The sequence below is a fragment of the Diceros bicornis genome, chromosome 16 (genome assembly GCF_020826845.1).
Source record: "Diceros bicornis minor isolate mBicDic1 chromosome 16, mDicBic1.mat.cur, whole genome shotgun sequence".
Classification (NCBI taxonomy): domain Eukaryota; kingdom Metazoa; phylum Chordata; class Mammalia; order Perissodactyla; family Rhinocerotidae; genus Diceros; species Diceros bicornis.
Genome location: NC_080755.1, coordinates 16,175,974 through 16,190,106, shown reverse-complemented (window position 1 = coordinate 16,190,106; position 14,133 = coordinate 16,175,974). Strand labels below are relative to the sequence as shown.

At 38.0% G+C, this 14,133-nt stretch overlaps 1 protein-coding gene across 1 annotated transcript in view; it reads left to right on the top strand.

The window, feature by feature from the left end:
• The window catches only part of METTL4 (methyltransferase 4, N6-adenosine), a 315,176-nt gene extending 311,488 nt beyond the window's left edge, over nucleotides 1–3,688 (top strand). Inside the window, exon 11 of the transcript XR_009222413.1 lies at nucleotides 3,492–3,688. The gene's annotated coding sequence lies outside the window, so the exon portion shown is untranslated. The remainder of the gene's footprint in view (nucleotides 1–3,491) is intronic.
• Nucleotides 3,689–14,133: the final 10,445 nt, after the last annotated feature.

Here is a 14,133-nt window from a genome sequence, read left to right as displayed (position 1 = left end):
TTTTGTTTGTGTACAGTCTTTTATACTTTTTCCTATGCAAACGTACATATTTTTTCACAAAATTGGAATCATGTTGTCTATACTGTTCTGTATTTACCTTTAAAATATATTCTATTTCCTCCATGACATTAAGCATTCTATTATAATGTGCTTTTAATGGATAAACTCAGCTTGCCTGAGAAATGCAGGAAAAGAACCTGAAAAGGCATTAAGGGCAAATGAAGATACTGTTCAATGTGGGAGTAACCAGTACGTGTTCATGGGCCGAGAGGAAAGAACCCGTGGGGTGATCGAAAAGAAATATTTATTGAATGAATGAACTGAAGATGGAGTTGGGAGGAGAAGGCAGAGAGAGCTAGGTTATAGGACAGTGGGATTCAGCCTTGGGAAGCAGCAGGCATATTTTCAGATGGAAACAGAAGTACTTTGAGTGGTATAGTTGGGGAGATAATGAAGAGAATGCTGGGTGGTGTTGATATTTGCAATAAACTAAGGATAAAGTCATCTTTTAACAAATAGGAGAAAGAGAAGTTAATTTAAAATGATAATTGAAAGTTGGCATTTTTCCTGAGGGCAGAGGACTAGAGAATTAAAAAGGAGATAAAGCCATCATAACTAGGTACACATTGTGTTACTTCAATGAACTACTTAGAACACTTGGAAAGACAGATGTTTCCATAGATATTGCTGAGAATTAGTGGCCACACAGATATTATTTAAATGAATTATTTGAATTTGGTTGGTCCTTCTGTCTTACCCTTCAGGTTCTTAAAATACTCTAAAAATCTACCTTCAGGAGAAACTCTTTATTGACTGGTATGGTTGTGAGGAAGGAAAGAGAAATGTATCTTATTCCTGTGTGACTTTTTATTTTTATTTTCTCCATAGATGTGTGACACTCTGTCCTCTTATCTCTAGATAGACTAATAAGGCTTAGACTTTTCAAAAAAATTATGTTATTCAACTCAAAAGTGCTAATTTCTTATTCAGAGCTACATAGCAACAAACCTAAATACCAGCTGTTTAATCTTTTTTTTTCAGTTTAGTGTATAGGAATGACTAATGAAATATTTCTGTATCTATATAATAAAAATATGGGCTGATAAGAAATAAATGATGAGTATTTTCCACTCTTGTTTCTCTGTGATTTAAAAATTTGTGTTTGTTTTTGCTGTATACTCAGGCTTAGTCTATAGACATCGTAGCAGAATGTTTCCAGTACAATTTATTCTGTAAGAGTTGGCTAAAACCATCAACTATGGTCCATACAGCACTGACCTTGAAAATAGGAGACTCCTGTTCTATTATCAGTTCTGACACCAAATAGCCGTGTGGTTTTGGGAAAGTTATTTATCTTTACTTGCTGCTTTGCTAAATAAAATGATTCAACTTGATTGTTTTTACAGTCTCATTCAAGGTCCTGAATTCCATATCTATATTTAAATTTACATAGCAGTAAGTCAGAATAATTAATAATTGTGGTTATAGACTGCCCATCATGATACTACTGTGTAGATTACGTCAATGGGCATGGTGGAAAATGAACCCTGAAATGGCTTCAAGAATAACATCGCTACTGGGAGTGTTGGTGTCTTATAAAGTCAACCAGTGATTTTGAAGGTCAGCTATGCAAAGTTACTTATATTATGAATATGCTTCTTTCCCTACCAGATAATTCTCATATGACACTACTGAATGTAACTGAAAAAGATCACATGGTAGCCAATAATCCTAGGAAATGGTCTCACTCTACTAAGTCAGCTATGCAAAGTTACTTATATTATGAATATGCTTCTTTCCCTACCAGATAATTCTCATATGACACTACTGAATGTAACTGAAAAAGATCACATGGTAGCCAATAATCCTAGGAAATGGTCTCACTCTACTAAGGGAAATTAAGGCAACAAGAGCAATTATTAAAGTCACAGCAGTGAGGTGGAGGAGAAGGTTGAAATGACATTTCCAATTTAGAAATTCTATTTATAGTCACTGGAACTTTCCAAGACTGTTTAGTTTTAGATTTTCATGTTTTGGACATATTCTCAACTTCAAAGCAAATTTACCTGAAGAACATTATGTAACTCTATTTATACATTTGAGCTTACACAGTGTCAGGGAAAACAAGCTGATGTTTTTGGGGAAAAACCCAAAGATATCTTCCCCACATATTAATAGATGGATGTTTAACTTACATATAATGACTTACTGACAACATGATTCATTTCAAACAAATAACTTAATGAGGCAACTCCAAGTAAGTAATTCTAGAATACAGTCTACATTTGAATATATTTCTATCTAGAATTTCTCTGAAACAAATGCTGTTTCTGCTGTTAGTAAGAGAACACATGCCCTTTTTGTTACAGAAATATAGTCTTACAGACAAAAGGCATCAGATGATTAAAGACTTGTTTCCTAACATATCACTGTAATAAGGAAATTCATGTAATCAATCAGTGAAATATACTGGGAACTCTTACATCTATTAAGGAACAGGGGACCAGCTGCCTATTCTCCCAGATTACTTCATAAATACTTAATAACACATTATATCATCTGGCTATTTAGTTTACAACTAGTTGGTCTGAATCTTATTTGCAGTTGTGCCACAATTTTTAAATCACATCTGGCAGAACAAAGTGCCTTTGTCTTGTAAAAAATAAAAGAAAGCAAGGAGTCCACCAGAAACGGATGTTTTACAATTTTAGGAGACAGGATAACAGGGAAAGCGCCTCTGTAGAATTTCTTTAGAAGAAATTGAAATAAGATGTAGAGAATAATTTGCTTAACAACTTATTTTTATTATACATGCTTGCAGGAAATTCCCACAGCAAAATGAGTAAATAAATGAAAGCAACTAATTTCTTTCATTTTGTCAGTATAGCTGCTCTGGAGGGATTGCCCTCCAACCAGTCAGCTTGTCAGGAAATAGAAATGGAGCAGGGATAGAAAGATTTTATAGACTTCCTATCCATTTCTGCGTCACAGGAATGTGAGCCTTCTTGTGTTATTAATATTTGATCTCTGCAAACTGGGGAAATGCCTGGCCTCTTAATAACTTTGCTGAAATGCCAGAAAAACTCGCAAAGTCACTATCATTTGTCTCACAAGACTCTGATTTGATTCTTTGGGTTAAAAAGCCCAATGGAAGCAAAAGTTTCAGAACCTTCTACACTTCCTGGGATTTAAATCATTTAACAATCTACAAATTAAACCATTAGACAGTAATATAGGCAGAGTTCCCTGAGTAAACAATGCATCTTTGTCACTCATTTAGTTTGTCTCATCCAGTTAAATATAACCAATCTGAAAACCCAGACTAAAACAATAGCAGGAAATTACTGCAAACCAGCCAGCTGGACTTGAGAGATGCATCATAAAAACTTGTCTCTCATATATTTTCCTGTATGGGTCTAAATTCTAACTGCTTGGTAAACCCTGGGGCAGGCTTTCCAAAATCTAATTATCTCTTCATGTTCTTTTTCAAGTTGCCTGGGGATCTGTTTGCCAAAGTACCTAGAGGGACATTTTGCCAGAAGCAGAAAAGTTCTACTGCTCATGGGCCATGCTTGAGGAAGAGTGAGGCAGTGGGCTGCCAAACGGAATGAAGATGTCCTTGTTTTTATGAAATAAGTTGTCACAGGATGGGGAGTAAAATATGTGAGGGCACATGGTACATATGTAGGGTTGAAGCCCAGTAAAAAGGGAGTATTATATCTAGAGTTTAGTATCATAAAAAGTTCTTCACTTTTAAAAGTTTTTTCCCTTTTCTCCCCAATGGCTCTGGTTGGAAATTAAATCCAATTCTAAAACATGTACCAAGGACCTACCATGCAAAGTGTATCATGGTGGATACAAAGCAGAAGAAGCCTGCTCTCTGCTTTGAGGAGCATGCAATCCAATAGAGGAGCGAGTGCTTATTTAAGTGAATAAAGAGAGAAGTCAAGATGGCGGCGTAAGCAGACTCGGAACTCACCTCCTCCCGTGGACACAGCCAATTTACAACTACTCGTGGAAAAATTACCCCTGAGACAGAACTGAAAACTGGATAAAAGGAACTCCTGCAACAACAGACAATCCTCACTGAGGTAGAAGAGGCATAAACTCCCTTCTGGGGAGAAAAAACGCCGCCTTCACAAGCCGCCAGCTTCACGGCCGCCGGGAGCAGCCCACAGGTACACAGCCTCCCTGAAGCCGCGGGGCCCTGAGCTGGGAGTGCCCCCGCTGTGGGCATTTTGTGGACCCAGAACAATCAAGACCAGTGACATAATATCTGACTGTGCCTGCTACAAAAACATTGGGGAGCACCCCCAGAAATCCCAGTTCACAAAGAAACTAAAACCCGCTCTTAAAGGGCCCATGCGCAAACTCACCCATTTCAGAAAGCAACCTAAAATCACCAGAAAGAAAGGTGCACAGTGCTGTGGTGAAAAGAGACTCACCTAATAGGCCCTGAGTGCATCTCGGTGAGGGATGAGACCTCTCCAGGGAGTGGGACATTGGCGGCGGCCATTGTTGTGGCCTGGTGTGAGCGTGCTGACACAGACGCCATTGGAGTTCTCCCTGAGGCCTGCTAGCCCAGGGTCTGCCCCACCCCTAGAGCACTGATTTAATCCAGCTCAGCCAGGGCAGGCAGCCCACCCTAGAGACTGGCCCCACCCAACAACAAGCCCTCAGGCAACTTGTGGGCCTGCATAGATTGGTGACTGGATTCTCTGCAGCCTGGCAACTGAGCCAACTTTAGCAGGGCAGGGTGTGCACAAGGAGCAGGTGGAGAGTGTGGGGCGGTGGTGGAGTGTGTGGGGCTCCCGCCATGGAGAGACTGGGTCTGCTTGGGGAGGTCGGGGCACTCACACGGGGCAGGACTGTGTTGACTGTGTGTGTGGACCTGTGGGTGGCAGGGCTTGTCAGCTGCAGAAAACTTGTGCTTCTCAAAGACCCACATAGGGGGTTTGCCCCACCTTGCAAGGCCTGAAGCAATTGGGTGCTTCCGTGCCTGAGGCCAGCCCCACCCAGCTGCAATCCTCAGAGAGCTGACAAGAGACCTAACAGGCTAGAGGCTTACAGCAATTGTAAGGCCCTGAGCCTAACAACCTGCCACGCTGGGGGCCTACTCACTTAAAAGAAATACTGCAACACAAATGTGGTATTAGAACTTGCAGCAAACTGTGCTGGGGCTCCCCACACCTGATAAAGAGACTGAAGGGCCCACAACAACTACAAGCAGCTGAGCATTACAACAGCTGGCTAGGAGCATAACTCAGCCTCCCTGGGCACCTACAGGGAGAGCAAACAGGCCACAACAGAAGGGCACACGTAGCTGACATAGGGGTCACCCCTGGAACATTGAGAACTGAGGGAAGCACACTGGAAGCCTCCTAAGGCATCACTTACATAAGGTCACCCATCCAAGAACAGGAGACGTAGCTGACCTACCTAATACGTAGACACAAGCACAGGGAAAGAGGCAAAATGAGGAGGCAAAAGAATACATTCCAAGTAAGGGAACAGGACAAAACCCCAGAAAAGGAAGTAAGTGAAACAGAAATGAGCAACCTACCTGACAGAGAGTTCAAACTAAGAGTGTTAAGGATGCTCTCTGATCTGGGGAGAAGAATAGATGAACTCAGTGAGAATGTCAACAAAGAAATGGAAGATATAAAAAAGAACCAATCAGAAATGAAGAATACAATACTGGAAATGAAAAATTCATTAGAGGGACACAAAAGCAAAGTAGAGGATACAGAAGAAGGGATCTGTGAGCTGGACAAAAGACTAGAAGAAATTACCCAAGCTGAACAGGTAAAAGAGAAAAGAATTAAAAAGAGTGAGGACAGTCTAAGGGACCTCTGGGACAACATCAAGCGCACTAACATCCGTGTTATAGGTGTCCCTGAAGGAGTAGAGTGAGACAAGGGGGCAGAGAATCTATTTCAAGAAATAATAGATGAAAACTTCCCTAACCTAAGGAAGGAAACAGACATCCAGGTACAGGAAGCACAGAGAGCCCCAAACAAGATAAACCCAAAGAGGCCCACACCAAGACACATCATAATCAAAATGTCCAGAATTAAAGATAAAGAGAGAATCCTAAAAGCCACAAGAGAATGTCAAGTTACTTACAAAGGAAACCCCTTAAGACTATCAGCTGACTTCTCAGCAGAAACCTTACAGGCTAGAAGAGAATGGCACGATATATTTAAAGTGCTAAAAGGAAAAAACTTACAGCCAAGAATACTCTACCCAGCAAGGTTATCATTCAAAATGGAAGGAGAGATCAAAATTTTCCCAGATAAGCAAAAATTAAAGGAGTTTGTCACCAAGAAACCAGTGCTACTAGAAATGTTAAAGGGACTGATTTAAGGGGAAAAGAGAATGACCACAAATAGGAAAAATTATCTATTTCCATGATTAGAACGTAATGGATACAAATGCACAAAAAAGAGGTTAGATATGATATCAAAAACATAAAAGGAGGGAGGAGGGGAGTTAAAGAGTACAGCTTTCAGACAGAGGTCAAACTAAAGTGACCATCAATTCTGTATAGAAGAAGAAAGGAACAGAGAAGGACTAATAGAACACTGAGAAAAAAAAAAAAGTTAAAAAATGGCAGTAAGTACATACTTATCAATAGCTACTTTAAACGTCAATGGACTAAATGCTCCAATTAAATGGCATAGGGTGGCTGACTGGATTAGAAAACAAGACCCATATATATGCTGCATACAAGAGACGCACTTCAGACCTAAAGACACTCACAAACTGAAAGGGAAGGGATGGAAAAAGATATTCCATGCAAATGGCAATGAAAAGAAAGCTGGGGTAGCAGTACTCATATCAGACAAAATAGACTTTAAAACAAAAACTGTAAAAAGAGACAAAGAAGGACATTACATAATGATCAAGGGAACAATCCAACAAGAGGATATAACACTTGTAAATATCTACGCACCCAATGTAGGTGCACCCAAATATATAAAGCAATTATTAACAGACATAAAAACAGAAATAGACAGTAACACAATAATAGTAGGGGACTTTAACACTCCACTTACACCAACGGATAGATCATCCAAACAGAAGATCAATAAGGAAACATTGGCCTTAAACGACACACTATAACAGATGGACCTAGTAGATATATACAGAGCATTCCATCCAAAAACCGAAGAATACACGTTCTTTTCAAATGCACATGGAACATTCTCCAGGATTGATCACATATTAGGCCACAAAACGAGTCTCCATAAATTTAAGAAGATTGAAATAATACCAACCATCTTTTCTGACCACAACAGTATGAAACTAGAAATCAACTATAGGAAGAAAATCAGAAAAACCACAAATATGTGGAGATTAAACAAAATGCTACTGAACAATGACTGGGTTAACGAAGAAATCAAAGAAGAAATCAAAAAATACCTGGAGACAAATGAAAATGAAAATACGACATGCCAGAATTTATGGGATACAGCAAAAGCGGTTCTAAGAGGGAAGTTTATAGCGATACAGGCCTATCTCAACAAACAAGAAAAATCTCACATAAACAATCTAACAATGCACCTAAAGGAACTGGAAAAAGAAGAATAAACAAAGCCCAAAATCAGTAGAAGAAGGGAAATCATAAAAATCAGAGCAGAAATAAATGAAATAGAGACCAAAAAAACAATAGAAAAAATTAATAAAACCAAGAGCTGGTTCGTTGAAAAAATCAACAAAATTGACACACCTTTAGCTAGACTCACCAAGAAAAAAAGAGAGAAGGCACAAATAAGTAAAATCAGAAATGAAAGAGGAGAGGTTTATTCCAGGTATGCAGGGATGGTTTAACATTCACAAATCAATCAACGTGATACACCACATTAATGAAATGAAGAATAAAAATCACATGATCATCTCAATAGATGCAGAGAAAGCATTTGACAAGATACAGCATCTATTTATGATAAAAACTCTGAATAAAATGTGTATAGAAGGAAAGTACCTCAACATAATAAAGACCATATATGAGAAACCCACAGCTAATATCATCCTCAATGGTGAAAAACTGAAAGCTATCCCTCTAAGAACAGGAACCAGACAAGGTTGCCCACTGTCACCACTCCTATTTTACATAGTACTGGAAGTCCTAGCCAGAGCAATCAGGCAGGAGAAAGAAATAAAAGGGATCCAAATTGGAAAGGAAGAAGTGAAACTGTCACTATTTGCAGATGACATGATTTTATATATAGAAAACCCTAAAGAATCCACCAGAAAACTTTTAGAAGTAATAAACGAATATGGTAAAGTTGCAGGATACAAAATCAACATACAAAAATCAGTTGCATTTCTGTACACTAACAACAAAGTAGCAGAAAGAGAAATTAAGAATACCATCCCATTTACAATTGCAACAAAAAGAATAAAATACCTAGGAATAAACTTAACCAAAGAGGTGAAAGATCTGTACACCGAAAACTATAAAACATTTCTGAAAGAAATTGAAGAAGACACAAAGAAATGGAAAGATATTCCGTGCTCTTGGATTGGAAGAATTAACATAGTTAAGATGTCCATACTTCCTAAAGCCATCTATAGATTCAATGCAATCCCTATCAAAGTTGCAACAACATTTTTCACAGAAATAGAACAAAGAATCCTAAAATTTATATGGAACAACAAAAGACCCCGAATAGCTAAAGGAATTCTGAGAAAAAAGAACAAATCTGGAGGTATCACACTCCCTGATTTCAAAATATACTACAAAGCTATAGTAACCAAAACAGTATGGTACTGGCACAAAAACAGACACACAGATCAATGGAATAGAATTGAAAGCCCAGAAAGAAACCCACACACCTATGGACAGCTAATCTTTGACAAAGGAGCCAAGAACATACAATGGGGAAAAGAAAGTCTCTTCAACAAATGGTGTTGGGAAAACTGGATAGCCACATGCAAAAAAATGAAAGTAGACCCTTACCTTACACCATACACAAAAATTAACTCCAAATGGATTAAAGACTTGAATGTAAGACCTGAAACTGTGAAACTTCTAGAAGAAAACATAGGCAGTACGCTCTTCGACATCAGTCTTAGCAACATCTTTTCAAACACCATGTCTGACCGGGCAAGAGAAACAATAGAAAAAATAAACAAATGGGACTACATCAAACTAAAAAGCTTCTGCACAGCAAAGGAAACCATCAACAAAACGAAAAGACAACCTAACAATTGGGAGAAGATATTTGCAAACCATACATCTGATAAGGGCTTAATCTCCAAAATATATAAAGAACTCATGCATCTCAACAACAAAAAAACTACCAACCCCATTAAAACATGGGCAAAAGACCTGAACAGACATTTCTCCAAAGAAGATATACAGATGGCCAATAGACACATGAAAAGATGTTGAAAATCACTAACTATCAGGGAAATGCAAATCAAAACTACAATGAGATATCACCTCACGCCTGTCAGAATGGCTATAATTAACAAGACAGGAAACAACATGTGTTGGAGAGGATGTGGAGAGAAGGGTACTCTCATACACTGCTGGTGGGAGTGCAAACTGGTGCATCCACTATGGAAAACTGTTTGGAGATTCCTCAAAAAATCAAGGTTAGAACTACCATATGATCCAGCTATTCCACTGTTGGGTATTTATCCAAAGAACTTGAAAACACCAATGCATAAAGATACATGCACCCCTGTGTTCATTGCAGTGTTATTCACAATAGCCAAGACTTGGAAGCAACCTAAGTGCCCATCAAGGGACTAATGGATAAAGAAGCTGTGGTATATATACACAATGGAATACTACTCAGCCATAAGAAACGATGAAATCCAGCCATTTGTGACAACAGGGATGGACATTGAGGGTATAATGCAAAGTGAAATAAGTCAGAGGGAGAAGGTCAAATACCGTATGATTTCCTTCATTAAGTAGTAGATAATAACAACAATAAACAAACACATAGGGACAGAGATTGGATTGGTGGTTGCCGGGGTGGGGGGAGAGGGGTGAAGGGGATGGTTCGATACATGTGTGTGGTGATGGGTTTTAGTAGGTGTTTTGGTGGTGAACATGATGTAATCTGTGCAGAAGTGGAGGTGTAGTGATGTACACCTGAAAGTTTTACAATGTTGTAAACCAATGTTACTGCAATAAACAAAAAAATTAAAAAAATAAAAAAATAAATAAAAAATAAAAAAATAAGTGAATAAAGAGCACAGTGACTAATCATTAACCTGTAGGATACAGTTCAAATTCTTTGCAATATTCTCCCATACTATCTACATTTCTCCTTCCACAGTGCTTGTCACACTCATCCCTTTCCATAGTACTTGTCATGCTCACAAACACAAATTTTGTTTCACACTTGAAACTTAGGTTGTCTTCTCCTCTAGGGCAGAGACTGAGCCTTCTTGCTCTCCATTTTATCTCCAGTACTTGGCGTAGACTGACATCCTAGGCACTCGATAAACATTTGATAATTAAATTGAATTGAGTCCTTTATAAGTCATACTGATTTGATCTTTTAATGATAACTGTAGTTTTATTTGTTCCTAATGAGAAAATCATTAGGCGAGTCAGGAGAAACTTTGGTTATCTCCATGTTGGCTCCTGCAGTATGCTTTAGGTAAGACGGAAGTCTGTTTCACTGCAGAAAAGTCTGTTGTTTTTGCCTGTGCAGCATCTATTCCCCTTTCTAGTAACATACTCTGATGCTTTTGCTTTGAGGAATCACTTCCTCATTATATATAGTCTTGGTGGTCTATCAATCAGGATGACTCACCCTCTCAGGCTACTAAATGGTCATGTGATTCAAGCTATGCCAATCAGATACTCCCCCTGGAATCTAGACTTTGTACTGAGTAACCCAAAGGATTTGACTGGAGATGATTCATACTGACTATAGTAGTTTGCTATTGCTAGTATAACAAATTACCCAAACTTAATGGCTTAAAACAACACAAATTTATTGTCTTGTAAGTTCTGTAGGTCATAAGTTTGACACAGGTTTCGTTGGGCTAAAACTAAGGTGTTGGCAGGGCTGTATACCTTTCTGGAGACTCTAGGGGAGAATCCACTTCCTTGCTTTTTCCAGTTTCTAGAAGCTGCCTGCCTTCCTTGGCTCATGGTCCCTTCCCCCATTATGAAAGCCAAGGGCAAGTCAAGTCCTTTTCACATTGCATCTCTCTGACTCTGCTTTTCTGCCTTCCTCTTCTGCTTTTAAGGACTCTTGTGATTACCTTGCGTTCACCAGAATAATCCAGTATCACGTCCCTATGTTAAGGTCAGCTGATTAGCAATCTTCATTCCATTTGCAACCTTAATTCCTCTTGGCCATGAAAGGTGACCTATTCACAGATTCTAGGGAATAGGACATGGGCATCTTTGAGGGGGGCACTGTTTTGCCTGCTGCACCAACCCTGTTGTCCTGAAGAGTGTGTCACTAGCTCCTATTTCCCAGATTTGCTGCCCTGGTTGTCCTTTCCAAGGACTGTTTTTTGGAATTCTTTTCTGATTCTGTAAACTACCTCTTATCTTTCCAATAAATTTATTCTTTTTGCTTATTTTAGCTACAACTGACATTTGCTTTTGAATGAACAACACAAATTGATACACATGCTTCTTAGGCTCTCTAGCTGATAAATAAGGCAGTTACCAATGAACTGATTTCAGTCTTGTTCTTCTTCTGTCCTTGCTTCCTTTCCAATGCTCTATTTTCATGATTGATACTAGTAAGACAAGGTGGTGAAGAGGCTTGTAGCTGGGACTCGTGTACTCCCTTAGAAAACCAATCCAATGTGGATATTTAGAGGTGAGAATTTCCACATTAAGGTGATGAATAAGGCTGCTGCTCACCACACCTCTCTTATAAGTAGCAATGAACAGGACTTGATAATGTTTGTTTGTGCAGAGAAGATGGGCTGAATTAGGCAATATTCAAAACCAAGAGTTGAAAACACAGGAATGTAGAAATTGCTGATTGTATGTCTATTGTATTAAAAGAGATATGAGCCACCAAAGTTGATTCCCACAAACTAGTATTGTCTTGTATCTTATCTGTTCTTACCTTTTCTCTTATCTGCTCATCTGTGATACTAGTATAGCCAGTTAGCTTTATTTCTATTAAATTCATAATATATCATTTTCCATCCTTTCACTTTTATCCTATTTATGTTTATATATTTAAATATGGTTCTTATAAGCAGAAAGTAGTGGGATCTTGCTTTTTTATCTAATCTGACAAATTCTGCCTTCTTTGGATTAATTGGTTACCTTTTTTTTTGTTTGTTTGCTGAGGAAGATTTGCTGTGAGCTAACAACTGTGCCAATCTTCCTCTATTTTGTATGTGGGTCACCACCGCAGCATGGCTGCCGATAAGTGGTGTAGGTCTGCACCTGGGAACCCAACCCAAGCTGTCGAAGCAGAGTGCACTGAACTTAACCTCTAGGCCATGGGGCTGGCCCCAACTGGTTACTTTTTATGATTCAATTTTTTTTTTCCTTTACTGACTTATTAGCCATAACTCTTTGTAATAATGTTTCATTATTTCAGTAGTTGTTTTAGAATTTATAGTACAAATGTTTAATTTATAATGGTCTACCTTCAAGTGATATTGTGCCACTTCACATGTAGTATATAAACGTTACAATACTATATTCCCATTTCTCGTCTCTTGGCCTTTATGATATTGTCATACATTTTACTTTTACGTTATGTTATAAACCAAATACAACATTGCTATTATTTTTTTAAAGAGATTTAAATTATAAGGAAAACTTATATATTTATTTAAATAATTACCATTTTCAGTGTGTTACTCCCTTTGTGTAGATCTATATTTGGATCCAGTATCATTTTTTTCTTCCACCTGAAGAACTTTCTTTACCATTTTTTTATAGTGTGAGTCTGCTGGTTATTAATTATTTCATTTATTTGCCTTTGTTTTTGAAAGGTACATTCCTTGGATATAGAATTCTAGAGTGACAGGTTTTCTTTTCAGTAATTTAGAGATGTTCCTTCATTGCCTTCTTGCTTGTGTTATTTCTGATAAGAAATCTGTTGTCTTCCTTATCTTTGTTCCTCCCTATGTAATGTGTCCCTTCTTCTCTGGATGCTTTGAAGATTTTCTCTTTATCAAAGATTTTGACTGATTTGATTCTTTTTATTAATGGTTTTGGTTGGATGTTGTTTTCTTCATGTTTCCTGTGCTTGGAATTTGTTGAGCTTCTTGGATTTGTTGGTTTATAGTTTTCATCAAATTTGGAAAATTTTTGGCTATTTAAAAAATTAAGATGTTATTTTTTTAGAGCAGTTTTAGGTTCATAGCAAAATTGAGGGGAAGGTAGAAATTTCCTATATACTTCCTGCCCTCCCTCCACCCCCTGAGAGCCTCCTCCATTATCAAGATCCCCCACAGAGTGGTACATTTGTTACAATTGATAAACCTACATTGACATATCATAATCAGCCAAAGTCCATGATTTATGTTTCACTCTTGGTATTGCACCTTCTATGGGTTTGGGCAATGTATAATGACATGTATCCATCATTATGGTATCATACAGAGTATTTTAATGCCCTAAAAATCTTCCGTGCTCTGCCTATTCATCCTTCCCCATACCAAGCCCTGGCGACCACTGATCTTTTTACTGTCTCCATAGTTTTGCCTTTTCTAGAATGTCACATAGTTGGAATCACACAGTATGTAGCTTTTTCAGATTGGTTCTTTCCCTTAGTAATATGTATGTAAGATCCCTCCATATCTTTTCATAGCTTGAAGCTCTTTTCACGCTGAATAATATTTCATGCATAATCAAATGCATTGTTAGTGTTATTTTTTGGACAAACTTATCTGTTAGATAAATTAACAATAAGAAAAATGAATGTTTTTTATTTTGCCTTCACTTATTCCTTCTTCATTGCTCTTCCTTGCTTAAGGTAGATCTGAATTTCTGACCCATAATGTTCTATCTCTCTAAAAAATTTCTTTTAACATTTCTTGAAAGACAGACCTACTGGAAACAAATTCTCTCAATTTTGTTTTTTTCTGAGAAAGTCTTGATTTCTCTCACTTTTGAAGGATAATTTCACAGGGTACAAAATTCTAGGTTGGTGGGTTTTTTTCTCTCAA